Genomic DNA, 27,671 nt, shown 5'->3' on the forward strand with positions numbered 1-27,671 from the left:
AGTATGCTTTCTCTAGCATACTGACACTTAGAATTTACCTGCTATGGTTCCTGTCCATCTACTCCATAGGATATGGGCTTCCCCAGGGCGGGGATCTTTATCTGGTTCGTTGGCTGATATATATCAGACTTCCAGAACAGAGCCTGAAAATGTAGAATGCATAATGGATTTTTTTTTTTTTTGTAAGTCTTTATTGAATTTGTTACAATATTGTTTCTGTTCTTTGTGTTTTGGTTTTTCTGGCTCCAAGGCAAGTGGAATCTTAGCTTCCAGACCAGGGATTGAACCCATACCCCTTGCACTGGAGGGCGAAGTCTTAACCAGTGGACCACCAAGGAAGTCTCTAAAACTTTTATTTTGTGTTGGAGTATGGTGGATTAACACTGCTGTGATAGTTTCTCCTGCACAGCGGAGTGACTCAGCGGTATATATACATGTATCCATTCTCCCCCAAACTCCCCTCCTGTCCAGCCTGCCAGGTAACCTTGAGCAGAATTCCTGGTTCTATCCACTAGGACTTTGTTGGTTATCCATTTTAGATATAGCAGTGTGTACCTTTCAATCCCAAACTCTCTAACTATTCCCTCCCCCAGTCCTCTTAAGTGTGGTTCTCTAAATCTGTTTCTTTTCTTTTTTTGAAGTTCATTTGTATCATTTCTTTTTAGATTCTGAATATAATGGATATCATATGATATTTCTCTTTCTCTGACTTACTTCACACAGTGTGCCAATCTCATGTTGCTGCAAATAGCATTATTTCTTTTTAAGGACTGAGTAATATTTCGCTGTATGTATGTACCACATATTCTTTATCCATTCCTCTGTCAGTGGACATTTAGGTTGCTTCCATGTGTTGGCTATTGTAAACGGTGCTGCAGTGAACATTGGGGTGCATGAATCCTTTCAGACCCTGTTTTTCTCCAGATAAGTGCCCAGGAGTAGGATTGCAGGGTCTTATGGGAGCTCTCTTTTTAGGAATTTTCAAGGAATCAAATTTTCAAATTTTTAAGGAACCTTCATACCATTCTCCATAGTGGCTGTACCAATTTACATTCCCCAATACATCTTTGTTGTTGAACAAACTACTGATGAGGATTTGCTGTGTCATTCAGAATCCCTCCGAGGAGGAAGTGTATGTTTAAGTTCACTGTTTGAAAAGCGTTTACAATATTTCTCTGATGAACTGGGACATTTCCCTCCCAGTCATGAAAGTTGTGTACCTCATCCAGTTTCCATTTATGCTTTGGCTACCAGGATGCCAGGAACTAAGTTTTACGCTCAATTTTGATAGTGATTCTGTGTTTCAATATTTAGGTAAATTAATACAATCATTCCCCTCCTTTTCTGTCTCCCCTCCCTGTAGCTCAGACGGTAAAGAATCTGCCTACAATACTGGAGACTCAGGTTGGCTCCCTGGGACAGGAAGATCTCTTGGAGTAGGAAATGGCAACCCATTCCAGTATTATTGCCTGGAGAATCCCATGGACAGAGGAGCCTGGTGGGCTGTGGTCCATGGAATCGCAAAGAGTCGGACATGACTGAGCGACTAACTCTACTATTGCTAGCTTTCATTTGCTTTTAAGTTGTTTTGTAGTTCTTTTTCTTTGTTTTTGGACAAGATCTATGCCTTTTATTGTTAGACCATTCAAGTAACCTTTAGAGTAATTGGTGTGTAAGAATTCTTTTCTGTTCTACAAAGAAGTCATAGTTTATCAGAGAGTTGTTTGTCTTAGCTTATAGCTGATTTTCTTTTGAGCTTTCATCCAGGTCGTTATGATTGTTTCAGGCATTGTGCTTACTGGTTTGATCAGTGTTCTGAAACAGCAATTTTGGATATGTTATCTCTTCATAGGCTTTTATTTGATTGAATTACACTTATACAGGTATTAATGTACTTGTAAACTGCCATTGTCTAATTCTTAGGCTAGTCAATCCCCAATTCTTGCTTTTTAAACCCAAGGGCCTTTATTTCTGACAGAAAATTTGAGCAATTTCTTGCCCCAGTTCAATAAAAGGAATTGTTGGCTAAAACCAGGGAGGATTAAATTAATAGAAGGCTGTTCAGTCTGGACACCTAACTGATGTCCTAGCACGTGCTTTTAAAATGAGAGTTGTTTTAGGGGTGTCCAAACCTAGAACTTCAGTTTTGCTTGAAATTTTTAGAGAAACCACTTTTCAATTTGGCTAAGTTCTGTCACAAAGATGCTTAAAAAATCGGCAAAACATCACATTCATGAGTTGGTCAAATCTGAGTTAATAATTCTAGTAAATCTTTACTTTTATTTAAGCAGGTGTGTGGTGATGTTAGCCCGATGATCTAGGAGTGTAAGCCTCAAGGCTTGTGCCAGTTTCCCTGCTCTGTGGCTGCTACTTAAGCATTAGAACTGAAAGTGGGAATTTTGCAGTGACTTTTAGCAACCACACAGCGTTTGTTCATATATAATTTTTAAAATTTATTCATTTTCGGCTGTGTCAGGTCTTCGCTGCGGTGTGGGCTTTCTCTGGCCGCACTGTCATCGCACTGTCCTTCTCGTGGTGGCTTCTCTTGCTGCAGAGCTCGAGCTCTGGGGCACATGGGTTTCAGTAACTGAGGCACATGGGCTCGGTAGTTATGGCTCCCAGGCTCCAAAGCACACGCTCAATAGTTGAAGCGCATGGGCTTAGTTGCTTTGAGACATGTGGGTTCTTCCTGGGTCAGGGATCAAACCTGTGTCTCCTGCATTGGCAGGCAGATTCTTTACCACTGATCCACTGGGGAAGCCCACAACTAGTGCTTTTGTTTTTTTCAACAAATTGAGTTTGTCACTCAGAGGATCAGTAGTTTCCATTTATTTAAAAAATCTGATTACCTAAAGCCATGGGTTCTTACAAATCAGTTCAGATTCCTATTCAAGTTGCTTTTAATCAAGTCCTGCATTCAAACCCACACACATCCCTAACTTCACCTCTCATAAGAATGAGGTAATGGAAATCACAAGAATACTGGGAACATACCTTCAAAGAGTGTATCCATCTGACATTGTGTCTGAGGCATTCTCCTAATGAATGGGTCAACCAGGGGATGCCCATGTCCCCAACCCTCAGGTTGGAGTTGGTGGACAGTACCAGCACCAGTCCCCTAAAAACCATAGGTTGTTCTTAGATGCTATTTGAAATACGGATTTTATTACATTGGTAATTCAGATTTGCCCGTCATTGAGTCTCATGTGTTTAAAAAAAAAACATGAATATTGGCTCTATGGGAAATGTCAACGTTTTGTATGTTTGTGTGTATGTACTTTAAAAAGTTAAATTACCCTGTAATGCCTGTAAATGAAAATAGAAGCCCCTTTGCCCTGCTTTTCTCCCCTGATTCCTTCTCCTTACAGAAAACTACTTAGAAATCTGTTTTCCTCCTAATGTTGTTGAAAATGGTGATACTTGTGACTGTGGAAATGGCAGTATTTTGAGAAAATATGCTTGTTCTGTCATTTCTTGATTTTTTAAAATCTGAATATGGGTATTGTTTCCTGTCTTCATACTGTGGAAGATGAGATGGTAACTCATAACAACTCCCATACAGTCTTTTCTAAAATCCTCCTAATGTAAACCTAGTTACTTAATTTGACTGGTATATAATATTTAGATTATAGTGACTATGAAAATAGTTCACAGCTGAGATGTGTCATTTAAATGACATTTCCTTCCTCAAATACACCCTTTTTCTCACCCACAGTTAAGAATTGTTAGATTTATGTGCCTCTCACTGATTCATACCCAGATTGAAGCCCAACCTTCTTCTTTACGTTTAAAGACCTCAGGATAGTTGTCTGTTTGATCCTTTCCTTCTGAAGGCATTCCTTATGAAGTGTGCCTGTCAGCCCAGAGATGCCCCTCGTTTCTGTTTCCTGGATCCCATGATGTGTCCTTTCCCTGTGGTCTCTCTTGGTCTCTTATCTTGGTGGAGGGCAGTAGCCGCAGCTTCTGAGAAAATTTACATGGGAGATACATTTTCATGAAATTTGGCATGTCTCAGTTATACCACCCAACTCCCACACTCTTGATAGTTTAGCTAAATGTACTTTTCTGGTTTGAAAATCTTTTTCCTTCACAACTGACAAGATTTCTTGCAAAAAATTCCAGCCTTTTATGAAAGCTGGCACTTTTCCTTCTCTTCTCTTTGAAAGCTTTCTGTTTCTTTTATGGGATCCCCTTGTGGCTCAGCTGGTTGTCCCAGGTAGTTTCATTGATCTATTTTCATTAAATTTTCTGGACACAGAGTGGCCTTCCCAATCTAGAAACTTGTGTTTTTCAGTTATTGGGAAATTTCTTGAATTATCTTTGATAACTTTTTCTCTTGATTGAATTTCTGTTTTCAAATATTGATCTTCTGGAGCAGTCCTCTAAATTTTCTTACCTTTTTCTCCTAGATCTTTGTCTATTTTTTTTCAATATTGGATTGAATTCTTCAGCTTTACTTACGACCATTGTATTGAATTAAAAAGTAATTTTAAAGTGGGTAATGCATGACTCAAATTTAAAGGATAGTGTGTGTGCTGTCGTTCAGTCGTATCTAACTCTTTGTGACTATAACCGTGGACTATAGCCCACCAGGCTCCTCATAAAAGAGCAAAGTGAAAAGTCTCCCAGTTCTTGCACCTGGCCACCACATTCCCTCCTCAGAGACAGTCAGTGCCATTCATTTCAGAAATACTCTGTGTATAAAAATTGAATATGGGTTTATTCTCATATTCTCTCCCCCTTTAAAGTCACAAATTATACCATACTTTACATTTTTTATGCACCTTCTTTTTTCATGTAATCATGCCTCGAGATTCTTTGGTGTAGGTACAATTTCTCCTATATTTTTGTAGTTTTAAACACAACAAACAGCGTAGTATTTCTTTTTATAGATACTCTGTGTTTTGTTGACTATTTCCTATTGATTTTGCTGTTTGTAACAATGGTGCAAGAGATAATTTTGCATAAACATTGTTTTGTTCGCGTGTGACAAATTGTGAATATGGAATTATTGAAAGGATTTGTGGGGCACAGTGGTAAAGAGACACAGGAGTGCCAGAGACACAGGAGATGCAGTTCGATCCCTAGGTTGGGAAGATCCCCTGGAGAAGGAAATGGCAACCCACTCCAGCATTCTTGCCTGGAAAATACCGTGAACAGAGGAGCCTAACTGACTACAGTCCTTGGGGTTGCAAAGCATTGGACAACGACTGAGCGTGCACACACATAATTTTAATAAATATTGCCCCAAATGTCTTTTATAAAAATTGTGCTACTATGTATAATTATCACCAGCAAGGTATGAAAGTACCTTTTTCTACATCTATGCCAACATATTATGTTTATGAAACTGCTTAATCTTTGGCAGTTTGATAAGTGAAAAATGGTATTTCATGTGGTTGTAAAGTGCATTTGTCTTAAGAATTGTATATCTTTTTATGAGTCTATAAGAGCCTTTTGTATTTACCTTTCTGTGAACTATTTTATCCTTTGCTATTGGGCTGTTAGTTTTCAAGTTGTGACACTTTATTTATAAAGGAAATAGGACCTTTTTTGGTACTAAGAATTGGAGTTGTTCCCAGTTTATTATTCATTTTATGAACTTGGATTATGTTGCATTTCTTCAGGTAGGTGAATTTACCAACTGCTTGTTTTAAAACCTTTGAATTGAATGCCATAAAGGGAAAAAAGTCTTCTCCAGTCTAAAATATATGTTTTTGTATGTTTTATAAAATGTATATTTTTATGTTTTTTATAAAATATGTATTTTTATATATTCTACCTGGGTTTTTCCTGGTACTTCTATGGTTTCCATTTTTATAATTAAATTATTAATCCATCTTAAGGAAGTAGGGATCTCAGTTTACCTTTTTCAGATGGCTGTTGGTTTTCCCAATATTTATTAATAATTCATTTTTTCTCTTTTTTTGATTGCAAATGCTCCCTAACTTTACAATGTACAAAATCCCATATGCTTTTGTGTCTGTTTCTGTTCTATTGCTCCGCTGAGCTATTTGTATTTTATTTGTAACATTATTCTAATTGTTAAAAGTTTTCCAACATATTTTTGTATTAGGGAAGATTAAGTTTTTATTTTTATTTTATTGTTGATGTTAATCATCATTTTGCACTAACACGTGAATTATGTAAATTTTAGAGGAAACCAATCAGAATTTTATAGTGTAAGAAGAAGTACACTACCCTAGGTAAAGGTCATAGTTTTCTAACGCAAAACTTGCTTTCTTTTTTCCAATGAGGAGGAAGCAAGATGCCAAAACAAGGGTAAGAGATACTTGATTATTCACCTTTGGCATCAAAACTGGCTTACACATCAGAATATTTAGCCTTGAGGGAGAGAAAAGAAAACGATTACATAGGTCAGCAATTGCACAGCAAAACTCAGCTTTGAGAGTTGAAGAGACGTGATTGTGGGAACACTTAAGTCATTTGAGATGAACTTAGTTCATTCTCAGGTGATGAAAATACATGATCAGTAGTCAGCTGTAGTGCAAGTCACATTGGCGATTTTCCTTCAGTGAAAAGCCTCTATCCATCTGAGATGAGAAAAGAGACTCAGTGAACCGGAGACTGTTTCATTCTGAACCATGACAGCCTTTTGGCCCCTCTCCTCAGTGTTGCTCCGAATAGACTGTAAAATGGAAAAAACAGTCGCCACTTGTGTGTGTGTCTGTGTGAGGCAGACTGCTGCCGAATTGATATTGTGACAGTGAGAAAGAAGAGGACTTGTTTAGGTGGCCACCTGAGCAGTAGTGCCCAGAAGCATACTCGTGAGTGAAGCATTCAGAAGCTGTCTTAATGAGTTTAAAACATTAATTGGTTATGGGTGCAAGCACAGATATATTTGGAGTAGACTTGTCTTAGCTCAGACTGCTCTAACAAATTTCTGCAGACTGGGTTACTTAGGAGACATTCTCACAGTTCTGAAAGGTAGGGGGTCCAACCAAGGTGCCTCGTGGTTGGGTTCTGGTGAGAACCCACTTTCTGGCTTGTGGAAGGCAGTGTTCTTGCAGTGTCCTCTTGTGTGGAAGGAGGAGGGGCTCTGGACTCCTCCTCTTCTTGCAGGGACACTAATCCCATCATGGTACTCCCCCTCAGGACTGCATCTAAACCTAATTACCTCTCAGAGGCCCCTCCTCCAGATACAATCACACTGGAGAGTAGGGCTTCAGCGTGTGAATCTGGAGGGTACACAGATGTTTAGTCTATAACAGGACTGTAAAATGATGGGTGAGCTGTTCTGAGCCCCGTGGTCAGTCTTCTCTTCAGAGGACTCTCAGGAAACTTCATTTAGACATTACAGTGTATATAGATTGAACAGTAATTTGAGAGTGTTCATCTCCCTTTAGGAACTCTGGACCTAAAACTTAGGTTTAAAATCTTCCCTGTAATGCCTGGAGTGGGCCCAGGGTTTTTCAGAGGTTTGTTTTAAAGGGTGCTGCTGTGGCCTCATTTCCCTTTATAAGTGAGAAATTTCAAAACAGAAGCAGTCACTTGAATGCTAGCACAAGTTTTCCTGTTTATGTTTTTTAATGTCATTTTTAAGTATACAGTCCAGTGGTATTAAGTATATTCACGTGGCTGTGCACCCGTCACCAGCATCCATCTCCAGAGTATTTTCATCTTCCCAAACAGAAACTTTGTACCCACTAAATACCAACTCCTTAATTCCCCTCCCCTCCCCCTTACAACAACTGTGCTACTTTCCAGTTGTTTTATTTTATGTTTAGATATATAGCTGATACTCAGAAGCTAAGCATTTCTTATTTGAAAGTCTTCACCAAGCTACTTGGCTTGAGCATACAATTTGCTGGTTAAGCCTGTGATTAAAATTCACTCTTAATCACTGGCTTTAAAACATCTTGGAAGTGGGTAAAACTGCTTGAGTTTATCATGAAGAAATGCACTTGCAGTTTTCTAGAGTAAATCAGAGATTTCCTTACCCATGGTAGCATCTCGGTCAACTGTGCATATCGTTTCTCTTGGCCAGAAAACAAAACTGGCCATTGTGATTATGATAAAGCTTCTGTACACAGCCATAGGAGGGGGCAGGAAGGTAGCTGTGATCAGAAACCCTAGGTAACTTTCTGAAGTTGGTGGAGTGTCTGGCACTGTGTGGTTGCTGGTCAGAACATTTTGGAATTGGATTTTGTCCTGTAGTGATGGTAACTCTTTGACAAGAAAGGCACTTGTGAATATTTGCATTGCTTTGAAGCCAGTGCCAAGAAGATACTGTGACTGATGGCCAGTCAGAAGCAAAGGTGGGTATATGAGGTTTTCATAACACAGGAACAAAGATTGTTGAAAACAGGAGACAATAATTAATCATCAGTAAAATTTGTTGAACCTGCAGGGCAGTTTGGACAAATCATAGCTGTTTTAAGAATTTGCTGCTCATAACGGTGTATCATAGATGTTAATCCTGAGTTAAGAGCGTGAATTTGGGGTCAGAGTTTAGGTCTGAGGATTTGTGACTTGGGCGTGTTGTTTAACCTTTGTAAGTTTCCCCTTTCTCAGTTTGTTCATCTGAGAATGGACGTGGAGACAGTTACTAGAATCTTTGTAAGGAACAGATGAGATAACGCATAGGCATTTAAGTGTTATATGAAACCTCTTATGCCCCAGAAAGAAACATTTAAAATGAAAAGCTTTATATACATATATATTTTTATCCTCCAAAATACTTGATCTTCCAGTCTGAGTTATTTGACTTATTTGCATCCCAAATAGTTTTTCCTTGATCACATTTGGATGTCTGGACTATCCTGATTGAAGGCAAACACTGCCTAGTGAGAAGTCAGGGATAACAGAGGCTGGTTTTTGGCACAGTCGATCAAAACCAGGTTGTCATTACTAGTTCCTGATAGACTCAGTGAGGCAGATGCAAAGGTCATGTGAACTTGGAATGGTTCCTATCCTGTGTGTTGTTTTGCTGTTCAGAAAGTAGTCTGGAATTTGTTTTCAATAGCCAAGTTCATTATCTGTCTCCAAGCCATACCTCCTGTCTCCAGGCTTGTGAAAAGCAAAACAAAGTCACTGTGCACTCACACCATCCTTTTAGGAGGATCTGGAGATTGGCTGACACTCCCAGAGTTCACAGATTTGGGTTCACATAAGGAGAAGAACATGTCACCCAGTCCTTTTACCACTCTTTTTTTACCTATAAGGATTAGGAGAGATTTGCATTATGGGGAGCAGAGAAAGGGGTGGGCATAAAAAAGATCCAGTTCTGTTGTCATATGCACCCAGATGATGCATCTGCCTTGATAACTGCATGTTTGGGTTTAATGGGAAAGGACTTGAATAATCAGTGGGAGTATGAAGAATGAGCCTTTAGAGCTACCCAACTTGTGGAAATTCAGAAAATGTAATGTAGAAATGTATGTTTCTCCAGCTTGTAAATCCCAAACAATGGGCTTGTTGGAAGAACTTTTGAAACTTGTTTGTTCTTTTTGAAAGCATTATTGTGTTCAGTGGGTACATGTGCTTTCGTCATAAAAATGTGTGCCTTAATTACTTTGCCAGGGAGGCTGTGAATTTTACTGCCAACAAAGTAATGTAAGATGTGATGTCTTCTCAACAGGCACCAGGAGATTTTTTTTGAGAAAAAGAAAGGAGGAAAATGCCGCTCTTAGGCAGAAAATGCTGCCTGTGTTGGCAGATGTATATATTCTATCTTATAAACATACTAGTGGAGAATGATTTAGTTCTTTGCCAGCTGGTTTTTTCATAATCATTCCTAAGGTGAGTTCCACCCCCCCGCCCCCCTTAGTTATGCAGTACCCTGCTGGCTGACATTTAACTATTGACTGTTAATCTTGGGGAATGAACTACTGTAATTTACCATCAAGGGTACAGAGACAGAAAGAGATATTCAAATGCTTTTAGGGCCTCTTTTCTTCCCAGTGATGTCTTGTCCCAGAAACTTTATGAAAGCTCCAAAACTAAAAAACAAAACAAACAAACAAAAACTTACAATAGGAAAAAAAGCTTTCCTTAGTAGAAAATTCTGAGTTTCTATAAAATTTTGCTTTGTCTTACCCCTATATGAATAACTGTGGTCTTTTAATTTTTGTTGTGTTTTATAATTCCGTGGATGAAGAGGGGAGGCTGAGGTAGGAAGCCAGGCAGGAGAATTAAAAATGATGCCTTTCTTTAAGGGTGCCTCTTTCACCCCCTCCTGCTTGCCTCTCAACCGTGGGACCCAGCAGCATCACTTCCTGTCCAAGTTGGCACTGGCGATGGCACAGTATCTCTGCCCAGTGTTCTCAGACTGCAGCTGGCAAGTTTCCAGTAATAGAGTCACCAGCAGGAACAACTCAACCTCCTTTCTGTCCTTCTCTGCTTCCTTGGGCAGCTTCCCCAGCCCTCAGTCCATCTGTCCCTTGCTTTTTGGAATAGCCCTATTGAGTCCTCAAACCTTGCCTTTGGTTTGTAAGAGCACTGGCTTCCTGAGCATCGTGTTTGCCTCTGTTTTCTTCTTTCATGCTTAGGCCCTAAGTTTTCTCTAGGGAAGACTTTTCTGTGGGAGAAAGGAAGGCTATATTCCTGTACAGTTGTTTTTCCCTCTAGACGGGGTCAGAAAAATAGCTCATACTTTGGAGTGCCAGCTCTGCACTCAGCACCACACCAAGGACTTGCTATGCATGACCTCATTTAATCCCCAGAACAGTCCTGTGAGACGGGTGCTAGCATTATCACTGCATGCAGGTCAGAGAGGTCGTTTGACCCGGGTCACATGGCTGGGATGTAGCAGCGTTCCAAGGACAGTGGCCTTGCGCATTGCAGAGTGAGTTGGTCTGTCCAGTGCAGCTGCTGAGTGGCAGAGGTGTCCCCAGTTTGTCAGGGGCCTTCCCCCATCTGGGGCTTCACTTTCTGAGAGCGCAGTAGGCAGTATGGTATATGGTAGTGTTTGTGATTTCCTCTGCTCTTGACCATTTAGGTATATCTCTCTAAGGCGATTTATGCTTTCTCTGCTACGGTCTTCACTTCCTTCTGAGTCCTCCTTTGCAATCATTAACAAACATCTGTATGTCCACAAACAGGTCTGTCCAAGGCAATCTAGACGTTCTCTACCATCCTCTCCAGAAGCCTTCCAGGCTCCACTCACTGCTCAAATCTAAAGCCACTTCCACATTGCTAGATCTCTTCTAGAAGCACCCCACTTCCAGGTACCAGAATCTGTATTCATTTTTCTAACCTTGCTGTAACAAAATCCACAAGTTTAGTGTATAAGACAACACAAATGTATTATCTTACAGTTCTGTAGGTCACAAGGTCGACACAGATCTCACCAAAATCAAATCAAGGGGTGAGCAGGGCTAGTTCTGGGAGAGAATCTGTTGTTTCCAGCTTCTTGAGGCCACCTGTGTTCTTTGGCTCATGACCCCCTTCCTCCATCTTCAGAGCCACATCAGTGACTTGCATCCCTTTCGTGCTTTGAGTTTTTCCTGCTGCTACTTCTCTGTCTTTCTGACCACAGCCAGAAAAGGCTCTCTGCTTTTGGGGATTCATGGTTACATTGGACCCATGTGGATAACCCAAGGACGTCTCCTATCCTCAAAGGTCCTTAACTATAATCACATCTTCAAAGGCCTATTTTGCCATGTAATGTATCATAGACAGTCATAGATCTGGGAATGAGGACTTGGACATCTTTGTATCTGGGGGTTGCATTATCTTGCTTACTCTGGAAGGCACAGTATGAACAGATTACACAGTTAACTCTGGTCTTGGTTTGCAGCCAGCATTCCTATAGGTCAAGCATGTGGTTTTTAATACAACAAATATTTTATTCAGGGCTCATGAGTTCCATCTGGCTGGCAGCATTCACCTTGCAGGACAGGGTTGAGATGAGCAAAAGCTGTTGGAAGACTGGAAGCTTCCCCCTTCCCTCTTTTAGTAAAAAGGAGGGATAGAAGCAGGGAGACCACTTGAGTTTTGACTGTCTTCCTTGTTGTGAAATTAAGAACTAAAACTATAACAATAACAACAAAAAGGGCTTTCATAATGGAAACACTAGTGCTCATATATAAAATAGACCCACGTAATAAGCTCTTTCTTCTTTGAAGACAGAGCTCAGCTGCATTGTGGTTTGAACCTGTAATCTTCATGGGAAAATTGGACCCCAGGAGGCACTTGGTGTGTTTCTGAGCAGGGTCTGCTTGGGTGGATGGGAAGCCCCCTCTCTGCTTGCCACCTGGAATTTGATGCCACTTCCCCTCTGACAGCTGCTTAGCCTCTAGGGCACTCACAAGTTAAATCTTGTCTCAGGAAATAATTTGCTTGAAGATCAAAGCATAGATAGGATAAATTAATTTTTCAACAAACCACAGGTCTGAGAGAATGTAAACATCGTCTCAAGTGCTACTAATGTCCTTTATGAAGGAGTAATTTGAGGGGGATTCCTTTTTTTTTTTTCATTTATTTTGATTAGTTGGAGGCTAATTACTTCACAACATTGCAGTGGGTTTTGTCATACATTGACATGAATCAGCCATGGAGTTACATGTGTTCCCCATCCCGATCCCCCTTCCCACCTCCCTCTTCACCCGATTCCTCTGGGTCTTCCCAGTGCACCAGGCCCGAGCACTTGTCTCATGCATCCCACCTGGGCTGGTGATCTGTTTCACTATAGATAATATTCATGCTGTTCTCTTGAAACATCCCACCCTTGCCTTCTCCCACAGAGTCCAAAAGTCTGTTCTGTACATCTGTGTCTCTTTTTCTGTTTTGCATATAGGGTTATCATTACCATCTTTCTGAATTCCATATATATGTGTTAGTATGCTGTAATGTTCTTTATCTTTCTGGCTTACTTCACTCTGTATAATGGGCTCCAGTTTCATCCATCTCATTAGAACTGATTCAAATGAATTCTTTTTAACGGCTGAGTAATATTCCATGGTGTATATGTACCACAGCTTCCTTATCCATTCGTCTGCTGGTGGGCATCTAGGTTGCTTCCATGTCCTGGCTATTATAAACAGTGCTGCGATGAACATTGGGGTGCACGTGTCTCTGTCAGATCTGGTTTTGAGAGGGATTCTTTTTTTTTTTCTTTTCTCTAAGATAGTTCTGCATTTGGTTGGCTTGTGTCTTACTATGTTAAAAAAAAAAAAGACTTGCATTTATTTAATGCAGATAAGACTCTGAAGCAGCCAGTTATTTCTGTGGATTTCAACACCTATCTCACTTAGAGCAGTGGTTTTCAAGCAGTATTGGGGGGGTGGGGTGGGGTGTGAATTTGCACCATAGTGGGCATTTGGCAATGTCTGGAGTAGTTTTTTATTCTAATAATTCAGGGGAATCAAATGAGTAGAGGCCAGGGATGCTGCTAAACACCCTACAATGTACAGGACAGCTCCCACTACAGACAGTTAACCCACAATGTCAATAGTGCTGAGCCTTGAGAGACCTTAGAGGGATTGTTTTCTATTTTTCACTGATTTGGTTGTGTCTTTAACACATAGACAATCTCTGTGAGGTTTTCAGTCCTTTTAGTTTCTCACTCAACATAACACCTTGCCCTTAAGAGGCCCATCTATGGAGTGGATTTCTTCCTGCCACCCTTGTTAACATATTCATCTTTTCTTGTCTCAGAGCAGAGCTATTGAGAGCAGTGTTTGCGGGTAGTGGCAAAGGCCGCATGCTGTAGAGAGTGGAAGGAACACAGGCTCTGGACTTCTCAGCCTCTGCTTTCCCATCTGTAAAATGGAGGTAACAGTAGTACCCAATTTAGAGTTTCTGAATTTAAGAAAGATGGTGTTGCAACATGTTTGACATGTAATACCTGCTCAATAGATGTGTTCTTTTCCTAGGCAACTTAGCAGGAGGTCATGCTCAAAGTCCAAGGAGCCTAGGACCTCTCTCTCCTTTTTTAAGTTGCATATTTAAGAATGACACAAATTCTTAAGTATTCTGGGTTGTTCTCAGTTCTCTGGGAAGGAGGAGAACTTAAAGCTTTTCAGTAAAGGTTACTCCATGATTGACAAAAGAGTCTGAAAAGTACCTAAGAGGCATGTTTTGCCTCAGACTAGAGCTATTTAAAAAACTAAACTGACAGAAACTAGTTTGAGTTGGAACATTGCTGACTTACTTATAGATACCTGTAAAGGTGCCTTTTCAAACAGGTGGATTTCTGCCATCAGTTGCTATTTGGCAAAAGCCATTTCTTGCTCAGTTACTTATTTTGAGAGTCAGCTTAGAACATAGGGTGTGGAGTCAGATTTAAGAGAATTCTGTCTGTTTTGATCACAGCCTCAGCTCTCCCATTTGTAAAGTGGGAATAATACTGCTTCTCTCAGAAGGTGGCCATAAGAATCATATGAAAGCATGTTTGTAAGACATCTAACTTCCTAAGTGGGGCTTCCTTGCTGGCCCAGATGGTAAAGAAACTACCTGCAATGCCAAAGATGTAGGTTCAATCCCTGGGTAGGGAAGATCCCCAGGAGAAGGGAATGGCTACCCACTCCAGTATTCTTGCCTTGAGCATTCCATGGATGGAGGATCTTGGCCAGCTACAATCCATGGGGTCATGAAAGATTTGGACACGACTAAACAACTAACACTTTCACTTTGACTTCATATGATATGTAAAGGTTATTGGTTGAGAATTTTCCAATTTTAAAATGTCACGTATGTAAATGTTATGAGAGGTAACAAGAAGTAAATTTTTACCCAAACTATTTATTAGTAATTCTGTCCAATTGTGTATTTGAGACGGAGACGGCAATTGCCTGGAAAATCCCATGGACAGAGGAGCCTGGTAGGCTGCAGTCCATGGGGTCACTAAGAGTCGGACACGACTGAACGACTTCACTTTCACTTTTCACTTTCATGCATTGGAGAAGGAAATGGCAACCCACTCCAGTGTTCTTGCTTGGAGAATCCCAGGGACAGCGGAGCCTGGTAGACTGCCATCTGTGGGGTCGCACAGAGTCGGACACGACTGAAGCGACTCAGCAGCAGCAGCAGCAGTGTATGTGAGAAAGTTGAACTTGCTGCTGCTTTTATGGAGGGAGAATCAGCACAGATATCTGTGCCTTACAGTTCTCACGCCACCGAAGAGTGACTGTCCCGTATCATGCTCTCAGTGCTACCAGAAACTAGCACGAGGCAGTTTATAACATGATATATCCAGTTGATTTTACAGAGTTAGTGATGGTTGCAAAAGTTGACATTTCTTTAGTTAATTTCTATGCCTCAGTTTGTCCCTCACCACCTTCAAAATCTAAGTCCAAATCTTTTTCTCTAGAAGGAGGCTACAGATTCTCTCTGCTTCATCCTGATAATTTCTCCATTTCACGTCTCTTAATCACCCATTTTTTCAAGCTGCCTTTACTAACTTGCATTTGTAGATCTATTGCTTGGTAAACAGAACATTTCATATTACGCTGTTTGCCCACTTTTTTTTTTTTTTCCCCTTGAGGATTAGTTCCATTTCATATATGTGTGTTTATCACTATAGCTTCTGGTGCAGAGAGGGGCATTCTGTAGTTTTACTACTTATATTAACTTTTGATATAACATAATATAACATAAATCAGTTTATAACATAAACTTTTGATATAACATAAATCAGTCATAACAGATTTGAGATTAGCAGTTAACAGAGGGACCAGCCAACACTGTATGGGAGGAATAAGCGAGTTTGAAGCTGGTGAGTGGTGAAAAGAAGAGAAACCACATGTTTAGTTGGGCAATCAGGCAAATAAGCAGAGTAAGTGCTCTGACAGGGGAAGTACAGGCTATTACGGGCACTTGAAACCAGAAACTTTAGTGGGACGTGGGGGTCAGAGGAGTTTAAGTGGAAACCTGTTGGGTGAGGTGGGGTTAGCCAGGTGATGTGGTGGATTTGGGCAAGAAGCTGTTGCAGATAGAGGGGGAGAACATGTATTTCAGAAGCAAAGTGAGTTTAGTTTGTGATTTCAGACTGGAGGGTACTGTTGGGTATGGGAGGGTGTGGCATGGGGAGACAGGTTGTAAAGGGCCTGGCAGACCATGTTAAGAAATTGAAATCTTTATCTCGAGTGGTAAGAAATTATTATAGAGTTTTAAGCCGTTGAATGCTGTAACTAGAAGGACAGGTTGGAAAATTCCCTCCGGCTTGGGGGATGTGAGGATGGCCAGAGAACTGAGTCACCTGTAGTGATACCCAGGTAGGAGAAGTCTTAGTCTGGGTAAGGGCAGTGGCCAAGGGGCTGGAGCAAGATGGGCAGAGTGGAGGTTTCAGAGGTGATTGGGGAGGAAGAGTTAAGTACAGTGCCCAGCCTTCTGAGAAAACCAGCTGCTACCAGGTGAGATGACTCCTAGGAGGTTTGTGGTGGAGGACAGTGAGTTTGGTTTGAGTTCTGGGGTCTACAGGACATCAAAAGGGAGATGTCAGCTTAAATCTGAATTTAAAGTTGGGGAAAAAGAGGAAGAGCACAGTGAGTTGCGTTCTGTGAATCTCCCCCATATGGACTGTCATTGCAGCTATGAGGTAATAAGACTATCAGGGTAGGTGGCGGAGAGGGCTGAGGGCTAAACCGTGAAGGGCAGCCTGCAAGGAGACTTGGGACGGATGGTCAGAAAGGCCAGAGGAAGCCCTCAGGAGTGCACTTCAAGGAAGAAATAGTTACTGGTGTCTGATCCTGTGGAGCCGCGAGAAGTGGGTCGTATCTGGTGGCTTTGGCAGCGGGAACAGTTTCAGAAGCTTGATGGCTGCTGGGCCCAGAGCAGAGAGGGTGGAGGAGTGGGTGGGAAGTGAGAAAGGAGAAATAGCATGTGTCCATGCAGTGCTTCTGCTGGTCTGGGTGGAGCCTTTGAGGCCTTTAGGAAAAACTGTGCCCCTGTGGGTGGAGGCAGTCCCGAGTGGGTGATGAGTGAGACTTCAGTTTCTATATACTGTCTTAGCTGGTGCCTGTGTTTAGTATGCAAACTGCACCCCTTGTGCATGGGGCCCTCGAAGACATTTTTGGTTGTTACAGTTGAACCTGGGGGGATGGGAGGGACTGTCACCCAGTAGGCAGAGGCCAGGGATGCTGCTGTGTAGCACATTGTAGCTTTTCACCTGTTTTTTGTTTTTTATTCTTTTAGTCATTTTCAGTACCTGCCACCCACCCCCTAATAAATACTTGAATGCAAGGTAACCTTGTGTCCTAAATTCTGTCTCTGGGCACATTGTAAGACGTCTGTATTTTAATACCATTGGTTAGGAAATTCTGTTTTGGCAACCCAGGGACGGATATTGCTTTAGCTAATCTAAAGTAGCCCATAATTCAGTGTCAGGTTGATAAGGCTTTAATGCACAGTCAGCCAGCCCATTGACTGTCAAGCTTGGAGAAAAGACAGGAAGTGTTTCTTGTCTTTAGAAGCAAGACTTGCTTCTGGCTTTGGGAAGAAAAGAGTACAAATGGTTCTCACCAGATAGGGTTGCAGCAGCTCTCCCAGCGTTTTGGGAACAAATCAAGTCATTATCTTGACGATGTCAAAACTGTGTTCCCAGACCAGTTGCTGTCTGAAACATTTGCGGCTGATGAGAAGAATTAATTAGCAGCTCTGTCTCTCGGTGTCCTTTTTCAGCCTTCTCAGATTGCAGCCTGAGTCCCTCAGACGTGTAGGCTGCTCATTTGATAATCTGTGTTTTGCTCAGTACAAAAAGGTTGCTGGCTAAATGTTGGGAGCCCCTCTAACCTGAGGCTGCCAGTGTCCTGGGTCCAATGAACAAGAAAATCTACTGTAATGTGTTGTCAATGGGAAAGCATTTGAATTCACAGAACAGCCTTGGGGAATCCTGGGTAAGTGTGATGAACTAAATTACCTTTTCTGTTTTCAGAAATATTTTACCCTGCAACAGTGGGTGATTCTAAAGCCCTTGGAAGAATGGAAACAAACCTAATATTAAGTTTTGTCAAAGAGTGTATAAGACAATGAGAATGTAAGGGTTAAGAACAGGAAACATCTTAATTTTAAAATAGTGGTAGCGGAGGTGAATTAAAATGAACTGCCGTGTTGAATGCAAGATATGCCTTGGTTGTGGACATGTTGCTTCTGAATTAATTATTATATGTAGAGGCTTATTTTAGGCTCCTCCCTGTAAAATTGATTTTTCGTATAATTTAAAAAGATAAGGCTAATGATACAAATTCTCTTACTGCATGGTGAGTGTCATATACAAATGGTAAACCATGCTTTTCTTATATCTGCATTTATAGCCTAAGTCTACAATATCACAAAATGGTAAAACACACTGCTTTTTAATTCTGTAGTAGACCAGCTAACACTCTGAAAGGGCAAAGTGGTAGTGGGGAGAAAATGGGAAGTTTTAGGCTAAAGAATATTGATGTAAATCTTATTTCCAATATGGCGAACTCTTTGATCATATAGTTAAGATTAACAGTTTGAGATCACTTCATGTTTTTTTATTTTTTCCCTAGTCAGAACTGTAGGAAATATTGATAAACATTTATCCTACTTTTAAAGTTCTCCATACTATGACTTAGCAGCAGCAGCATACTATGAAATTCATAATCTGTCTTCATAACTTCAATAGCATGTGGTTATGTATAGTTAAGAAAACTATTTCTCATGTGTCTTTGATTTTGCCAAATTCTTTTATTAAGGTACTAAAAATTTGTTATGGTAATTCCTTGAGAGAATTTTTTAAAATACTTTCAGTTTTCTTGAGATATAATTGACACACAGTATTTTATAAGTTTAAGATACATACCATAATGATTTGACATATATATATCATAAAATTATTATCACAATAAGGTTAGTGAACATCTGTCATCTCGCATAGATACATTAAATAAATAGGAAAAAATATATATTTCCTTGTGATGAGAACTCTTAGGATTTACTCTGTTAACAGCTTTCATATATAATGCTCAGCAGAGTTAATTATATTTATCATGTTGTACATTACATCCCTCCTACTTGTTTATCTTATAACTGGAATTTCATAACTTTTGACTTCATCCAACCTCCTCCCCATGCACCCCCGAACCCCCCACTCCACCTCTGGTAGTCACAAGCCTAATCTCTTTTGGTGAATTTGTTTGATGCTGAAGTATAATTCACATGCTAGTTCCTGGTATACAACACAGTAACTTCACATTTACTTTTCAGAATGATCACCGTATGTCTAATTATCTGTTACCATACAAAAATATTATGATAATATGTGCTATATTCCCTACACTGTACATTTTATACCCGTGACTCATTTATTTTGTAACTGAAAGTAGGTACCTCTTAATCTCTCTCTCCACTGCCTTCCTCTGGCAACCACATGTTTGTTCTCTGTATCTGTGACTCTTTTTGTTTAGTTAAGTTTGTTCATTTGTTTTGTTTTTTAAATTCTACATATAAGTGAGATCATAGAATTTTTGTCTTTCTCTGACTTATTGCATTTAGCATAATACTCTCTAGGTCCATCCATCTTGTGGCAAATGGCAGGATTTAATTCTTTTTTATGGTTGAGCAATATTCCATTGTATATATACATTCCACATTCTTTTTATCCACTCATCTATTGATGGGCATTTAGGTTGCTTCCATATCTCGGCAATGGTAAAATAATGCTGTAGTGAGCATAGTGCTGTATACATCTTTTCTATAGTGTTCTTGTTTTCTTTGGATAAATATCCAAGAGTTGAATTGCTAGGTCATGTGGTATTTTTGTTTTTAAGGTTTTGAGGAATTAGTGTTTTCCATAGTGGTGGGGCTGCACCAATTTACATTTCCATTAACAATTCACAAGGATTCTTTTTGATAATAGTCATTCTGGCAGGTGTGAGGTGATAGCTCATTGTAATTTTGATTTGCATTTCACTGATGATTAGTGTTGTTGAGTGTTCCACATGTCTATTGGGCAGCTGTATGTTTTCTTTTGAAAAAAAGGTCCAGAACTTCTGTCCATTTTTCAGTTGGGTTCGTTTTTTTGATGCCAAGTTTTTTGTATATTTTGGACATTAATCCCTTGTCAGATTTATTCTTGACAAATATCTTCTCTCATTCAAGTAGGCTTTTCATTTTATTGATAAAATTGATAAAATTCGTTTCATTTTATTTCCTTTACTAAGCAAAAGCTTTTTAGTTTCATGTAGTCCATTTATTTATTTTCTTTTTTACCCCATTGCCTAAGGAAATGTATCCAAACAAATACTGCTAAAACTGCTGTCAGAGAGCAGATTGCCTATTTTTTCTTCTACAAATTTTGTGAGTTCAGATCTTACATGTTAGTCTTTAATCCATTTTGAGTTTGTTTCTGTAGATGGTATGAGAAAGTAGTCCAGTTCGATTCCTTTGCAGGTAGCTGTCCAATTTTGCCAACACCATTTATTGAAGAGGCTGTCTTTTCCCCATTGTATATTCCCGGCTCCTTTGTTGGAGATGAATTGCCCATGTAAGTGTGGGCTCATTTCGGGGCTCTCTCTTCTGTATCACTGATCTGTGTGTCTGTTTTTGTGTCAGTACCATATTGTTTTTGATGACTGTAGCTTTATAGTATATAGTTTTAAACCAGGGATTGTGATCTCTCCAGCTTTGTTCATCTCAATATGGTTTTGGCTCTTTGGGGTCTTTTATATTTCCTTGTAAAATTTAGAATTACTTGTACTGTGAAAAATGCCATTGGTATTTTGATGGAGGAAAGAATATTTTTATGGATAAATAATTAAGGAAAAGCAATTAAGATAATCCTTGTGTTAGTGTGTTAGTTGCTCAGTTGTGTCTGACTCTTTGTGATGTCATGGACTGTAGCCCACTAGGCTCCTCTGTCCATGGAATTCTCCAGGCAAGAATACTAGTGTGGGTTGCCATTCCCTTCTCCTGGAATTAAGCCCAGGTCTCCTGCATTTCAGGTGGATTCTTAACCATCTGAGCCACCAAGGAAGCCTTATACCTTCATAATATCAGTAGTCTTTCTACCACATTGCAAGTCTCAGTGAAAATGATTATTGGGGAGGGTTTTTTTCAATTCAGACAACCAGCAGAAGATTCTCTGGGAAAGAATGCAGCTCCTTCTTTATATTCAGTTCAGTCACTCAGTTGTGTACGACTCTTCACAACCCCATGGACCACAGCACGCCAGGCCTCCCTGTCCATCACCAACTTCCAGAGTCTACTCAAGCTCATCTCCATTGAGTCGGTGATGCCATCCAACCATCTCATCCTCTGTTGTCCCCTTCCTCCCGCCCTCAATCTTTCGCAGCATCAGGGTCTTTTCCAATGAGTCAGCTCTTCACATCAGGTGGCCAAAGTATTGAAGTTTCAGCTTCAACATCAGTCCTTCCAATGAACACTCAGGACTGATCTCCTCTAGGATAGACTGGTTGGATTTCCTTGCAGTCCAAGGGACGCTCACGAGTCTTCTCCAACACCACAGTTCAAAAGCATCAATTCTATAGGGTGAAACAGATCACCAGCCCAGGTTGGGTGCATGAGACAAGTGCTCGGGCCTGGTGCACTGGGAAGACCCAGAGGGATCGGGTGGAGAGGGAGGTGGGAGGGGGGACCGGGATGGGGAATACATGTAAATCCATGGCTAATTCATTTCAATGTATGACAAAAACCACTGCAATAATGTAAAGTAATTAGCCTCCAACTAATAAAAATAAATGGAAAAAAAAAAAGACGCATGAAAAAAAAATTAAAAAAAAAAAAGAGTACAAAAAACAAAAACAAAAACAAAAGCATCAGTTCTTCAGCACTCAGTCTTTAGAGTCCAATTCTCACATCCATACATGACCACTGGAAAAATCATAGCATTGACTAGACGGATCTTTGTTGACAGAGTAATGTCTCTGCTTTTTAATATTCTGTCTAGGTTGGTCATAACTTTCCTTCCAAGGAGTAAGCGCCTTTTAATTTCATGGCTGCAGTCACCATCTGCAGTGATTTTGGAGCCCCAAAAAATAAAGTCTGACACTGTTTCCACTGTCTCCTCATCTATTTCCCATGAGGTGATGGGACCAGATGCCATGATCTTAGTTTTCTGAATGTTAAGCTTTAAGCCAACTTTTTACTCTCCTCTTTCACTTTCATCAAGAGGCTCTTTAGTTCATCTTCACTTTCTGTCATAAGGGTGGTATCATCTGCATATCTGAGGTTATTGATATTTCTCCCTGCAATCTTGATTCCAGCTTGTGCTTCCTCCAGCCCTGCATTTCTCACGATGTACTTTGCATGCAAGTTAAATAAGCAGGGTGACAATATACAGCCTTGACGTACTCCTTTTCCTATTTGGAACCAGTCTGTTGTTCCATGTCCAGTTCTAACTGTTGCTTCCTGACCTGCATACAGGTTTCTCAAGATGTAGGTCAGGTGGTCTGGTATTCCCCATCTCTTTCAGAATTTTCCACAGTTTGTTGTGATCCACACAGTCAAAGGCTTTGGCATAGTCCATAAAGCAGAAATAGATGTTTTTCTGGAACTCTCTTGCTTTTTCGATGATCAAGGGGACTTTGGCAATTTGATCTCTGGTTCCTCTGCCTTTTCAAAATTCAGCTTGAACACCTGGAAGTTCACGGTTCACGTATTTCTGAAGCCTGGCTTGGAGAATTTTGAGCATTACTTCTATCGTGTGAGATAAGTGCAATTGTGCAGTAGTTTTGAGAATTCTTTGGCATAGCCTTTCTTTGGGATTGGAATGAAAACTGATCTTTTCCAGTCTTGTGGCAACTACTGAGTTTTCCAAATTTGCTAGCATATCGAGTGCAGCACTTTCACAGCATCCTCTTTTAGGATTTGAAATAGCTCAACTGGAATTCCATCACCTCCCCTAGCTTTGTTCATAGTGATGCTTCCTAAGGCCCACTTGACTTTGCATTCCAGGACGTCTGACTCTAGGTGAGGGATCACACCATCGTGATTATCTGGGTCATGAAGATCTTTTTTGTACAGTTCTTTGTGTATTCTTGCCACCTCTTAATATCTTCTGCTTCTGTTAGGTCCATACCATTTCTATCCTTTATTCAGCCCATCATTGCATGAAATGTTCCCTTGGTATCTGTAATTTTCTTGAAGATACCTCTAGTCTTTCCCATTCTATTGTTTTCCTCTATTTCTTTGCATTGATTACTGAGGAAGGCTTTCTTATATCTCCTTGCTAGTCTTTGGAAGTCTGCATTCAAATGGGTATATCTTTCCTTTTCTCCTTTGCTTTTTGCTTCTCTTCTTTTCACAGCTATTTGTAAGGCCTCCTCAGACAACCATTTTGCTTTTTTGCATTTCTTTTTCTTAAAGATGGTCTTGATCCCTGTCTCCTGTATAATGTCACGTACCTCCCTCCATAGTTCATCAGTCACTCTGTCTATCAGATCTAGTCCCTTAAATCTATTTCTCTCTTCCATTGTATAATCGTAAGGGATTTGATTTAGGTCATACCTGAATGGTCTAGTGGTTTTCCCTACTTTCTTCAATTTAAGCCTGAATCTGGCAATAAGGAGTTCATGATCTTTATGTTATTTAGTTATTAACCCAGGAGGGCTTTCCAAAGCTTTGTCAATGATACATGGTGGATCCCTGACGTTGTGGTCATTGCAGGTGAACTTGGTACTTCCTTGGCTGTTAAACCCTCAGCAGCAGTTATGGATGCCTCTGTTTGCTTTCTGTGACAACTTTCATAATAAATAGCAAAGGTATTTGCCAAGAATGTTTGAAAAGAAAATGTGAACAAATCTATATTTAACTAAACAGACAGGTATTATGAGAGAAAATCCAATAGATGTAGTGTGAAGAAATTTTTATAAACAAATATCCTCCACCAATTAACTCACATGTATTTATATATATATATATAAATTTGCCATATGTATATATATATGTATTCATAAAAATAAATATAATGAATATCCTAAAGTAGTAACAGTGGTAAAATTTCTTTAGGCATTATAATTTGAAATTTCTTTCTGTTTGGGATTTTTTAAAAGTTTCATGATGAACATTTTATATTTATACAATAAAAATGAATAAGAGGGAAGTGAGTATAAATACATAAATGGCAGGGATTTCATAGTCTGTTTGAAAAATTGTACATTGCATGAAGTTATAGATAAGACTATATAAATTAATTGTGTAAAATTAATTTTTTTCATTTTAATTGCATCAGTAATTCCAAAGAAGTGTTTTTTTGTTTTTTAGATTTTTTTCTATTTCTTTCATAGGACAGCAGAGGGGAGGGAGGCATATGTGAATTTTCGGTGTTTTATCTTTTCTTCTGATTTTATTTCTTCTCTATTACTTCGATAGTTTGTCCAGGAGTATTGTTCCAAAACCTTATAGAGGGAGTGGAGAATGCCCCATTAAAACTGTCCTGCAAAATCTTCCCCCAACTTCCTCCAGATGTGACTACAGGCCCCTTGCCTTTTTAACACCCCACTCAGTCCTGTGGGAAAAGAGTGCTTTACTGAGTACATAGTGATAACGCCTCATTCTGTGGCTGACTTAGTTCATTTAAAGTACTTCAGTTTATTAGTGAATAAAATTGCCAAGAAGTTGTTTGTGGCAGAATTGAGCTAGATTGGTAGATGAAAGCCCCACAGTGTTTCAGGGCAGGCTCTGTTTCATGTTTGTCCGTTTCTCATTCCTTTAGAATGAAAAACTGTTTTTCCTTCCTTTTCCTATTACGACTCAAACATGTGTCTCAGCACACAGCTTGAGACGGGGAGCAACCGGGCTTTCACAAGCCCCAGGCGGCCCTGTAGGGGTTTGACTTCTCCGTCTGCCCCAGCCACCTGGCTTGTTTGTTTCTTTCTTCTCCCTGTCCTCTGGGGCCCAAGCTGTGGTGACTCTGTGACAGAGGAACTCGGAAGCTGGGGAATAAATCCCTGAGCAGGTGGCTGCCTATTGTCTGTCTAAAGGAAGTGAGCAGGGTTCTTCCTGGGGCTGCTTTCATCTTCTGATAGCTGCTAAAGGGCAGAACAATCCTTAATTGGAGTTGGGTGATTGTATGCAGAGTCCTGTGGTCAAGAAGCTCCCTAGGGAAAACCACCTTGGTGGGCTCTGGCCTTTTCCCTCCACAGTAACTGAGGCCTTTTGGAGCAAGGACTTGCTTTCTTTTTTTTCTCTTTTGTGAATGACAGAAAATTACTTCACACAGTTCTGGAGGCTATAGGTACAAGATCATGGTAGCAGATGATGGCCCTTTTCCGAGTTGTAAAATTGTCTTGTTAGGACATCTCCTGCATATGAATAAGTTTCCTTCTGAGAGTACACTTGTAAGTCCAATTTGTTCATAAGTCCAACAAAGTTAGCCTTAGTACCCAACTAACACATTTGGCTATATACTGCTGCTTTTACACATGTTTCTGGACATCCTGGGCTTGAAATAAAGGTACTCTACTAATGTACTCTATACAGTACTGTGCAGTTAAGTACACAAAAAAAGGACTTGCTTTCTGATGTGGGCATGTCTGGTATTTCAGTGGTCTCAGTACCAGTGGATTAGTTGCAGATACTCAGAATAATTATTTCCTATGGGGGAAAAAACACAGTGCAGGTGGGATAAATAAGTCAACTTAATCCGTTGATTGGTTCATTCAGAGGTTTGTCATATGTAGTATCTTTTAGATATTGATAATTCTAAAGAGAAGCTCTGATCTTTAACTAGGTTTTATGGTAGCCATTAGGGTGTTTATTACCAAAAACCACTCACCACTCATTATTTTAAAAAGATGGTGCAAGCCACTCTTTCTTCCCCATATCTGTGCATAAGCCTGAATGCAGATCTTTAACAGTATATATCTTCACGCTGAGCAGCAAGAACAGATAAGCATCTTCTCAAAAAACCCTGAATAGAAAATAACCTGGACTCTTATAGAATTAAATTGTCTTAGGAGTGAGAGGCAATGGCTGGCAGCCTGAGAGGACATACAAGCTCTCAACTGTGGCTCTTGGGGTTATGGCAGGGAGAGGTTTAGTTATAAGAAAAAAGCCCTGTGGCCTTCTCTCCCCCAGCGCTTCCATTTTATCCACCTTCTTTTCCCATTCTTTCCCTGAATTGTCTTTTAACTTTCTTTAGCCCCTTTTCCCCTATTCCCACACTCCAAAATAATCTCCTGCCATATATTTAGCAGTTTCTCCAAAGTAGGGTAGCTCTGGAAGTCTTCACTTTAAATCCAGCCATCTTTCTGCCTGAGTGCTGTGTTTCACTTCTTGAGAAAGTTGAGTGGGAGAGAGTAAAAGAAAGCTGGAAAGGGGATGAGAGGCTAGAGAGGAGAGCAGAGTAGAAAACTGAAGGAAGTAGATGAACCTGACATGAACAGGGTGCCCGGCAGTTCCTGGTTGATACCAGGAAGATAAAGACATCATCATTGCTTGTTAAATAATATTTGGTAATCAAGAACATATTTAAAAGATCCTTAGGTTAACATTTCCTTTGACAGAGAATTGCCTAAGAGAAAAGAAAGATAACTTGTAGGAATCTGTGTTCCAGCTATGCATCAACATGGCATCAGCAAAGGTTAAGACTGCCTGAAAACAGGTCCAAATGGTCTGCAGGGCATTTCCATGAAACTATCAAGAAACTTAATTTATGTGCTCTAAAAATGTTTTGGAATATGAGAAAAAAAAGTTGCCCATCTCATTCTATAAAGAGAGAATTATCCTTTTGATACAACTGGACAAGGAAAAGACACCAAAAAGCAAGGACAGACAGAAAGAAAACTATAGGTGAATCTTACTGATAGAGATGGAGGTAAAAATACTAAGTAAAATAAAATCTACTCAAGATTAGACATGCTTTTCCTCTGAAACTCTTGGCTTCTAAAGAACCCACCTGCCAATGTAGGAGACTCGATTGATCCCTGGGTCAGAAAGATCCCTGGAGCAGAAACTGGCAACCCGCTACAGTATTCTTGCCTGGGAAATCCCATGGACAGAGGAGCTTGATGGGCTACAGTCCATGGGGTTGCAAAGAGTCGAATATGACTGAAGTAACTGAGCACGCATTGATTTTTTAATTGCAGTACAAAATGTGTTTTAATATTAAGTTATCAGCTGCAAAAAGAAAGAGGGAGTACTCATTTGAATGAACCAGCAGAAACTTGGAATTTTGCCAGCGTTCTACTTCAGCCGTGCCAAAATGTAATTTCTTTATTCATCCAATCACATTCTTGACTAATCTGCTCACGTCTGTACTATGCCTTGGCTTTACCCCCTGTAACAGCTTAGAGATCTTTAAAGAAAATATTTTGAAATGTTTTCTCTTGATCAGGGTATTTGCGGTTAGATACTGCATACACTCCTTTTATTACAGAATGAGCTGTTTTTCTATCATGGGATCCTTTGCTAGGAATGAAATGCTATTGTAACTTTGTCGTCTTTATTTTTAAAAAATCACCTTTCAGATACTTTCCTGTAGGAAGTGATTTAGATGTTTACATCCTCTACTTCTTAAAGAATTAAGCATGTTCAGAAGTATTTAATATTGAATAGTTCTGTTAGCTGATAGTGATAAAATTACTATTGTGTGTTGAGAGCTGCTTTGTGCCAGGCTATGTGTTTTAAATGTTTTTGATTCTGACTACTTCCCCATGATGAAGATTGTACCGTAATTTTCATTTTTCACATTTGGGAAAATTGAGGCTCAAAGTGACTGAGTTTTGGGGAGCACCCAGGTGGAAAGTGACATCTGAGAGGAACTCAGGCCCTTGCTCTGAAGC

The 27,671-nt window shown here is 40.0% G+C and overlaps 1 protein-coding gene across 2 annotated transcripts in view; it reads left to right on the top strand.

The window, feature by feature from the left end:
* Nucleotides 1-27,671, top strand: part of KANK1 (KN motif and ankyrin repeat domains 1) — a 213,963-nt gene that overhangs the window by 17,350 nt on the left and 168,942 nt on the right. The window contains exon 1 of one of the 2 annotated variants that reach the window (XM_070480400.1): nucleotides 17,718-17,798. The exons of the other annotated variant lie outside the window; for it this stretch is intronic. The gene's annotated coding sequence lies outside the window, so the exon portion shown is untranslated. Of the gene's footprint in view, nucleotides 1-17,717; nucleotides 17,799-27,671 lie in introns of those variants that run through there. 2 annotated transcript variants of the gene reach the window in all.

Source organism: Odocoileus virginianus, chromosome 18 (genome assembly GCF_023699985.2).
Source record: "Odocoileus virginianus isolate 20LAN1187 ecotype Illinois chromosome 18, Ovbor_1.2, whole genome shotgun sequence".
In the NCBI taxonomy this organism is placed as follows: Eukaryota; Metazoa; Chordata; class Mammalia; order Artiodactyla; family Cervidae; genus Odocoileus; species Odocoileus virginianus.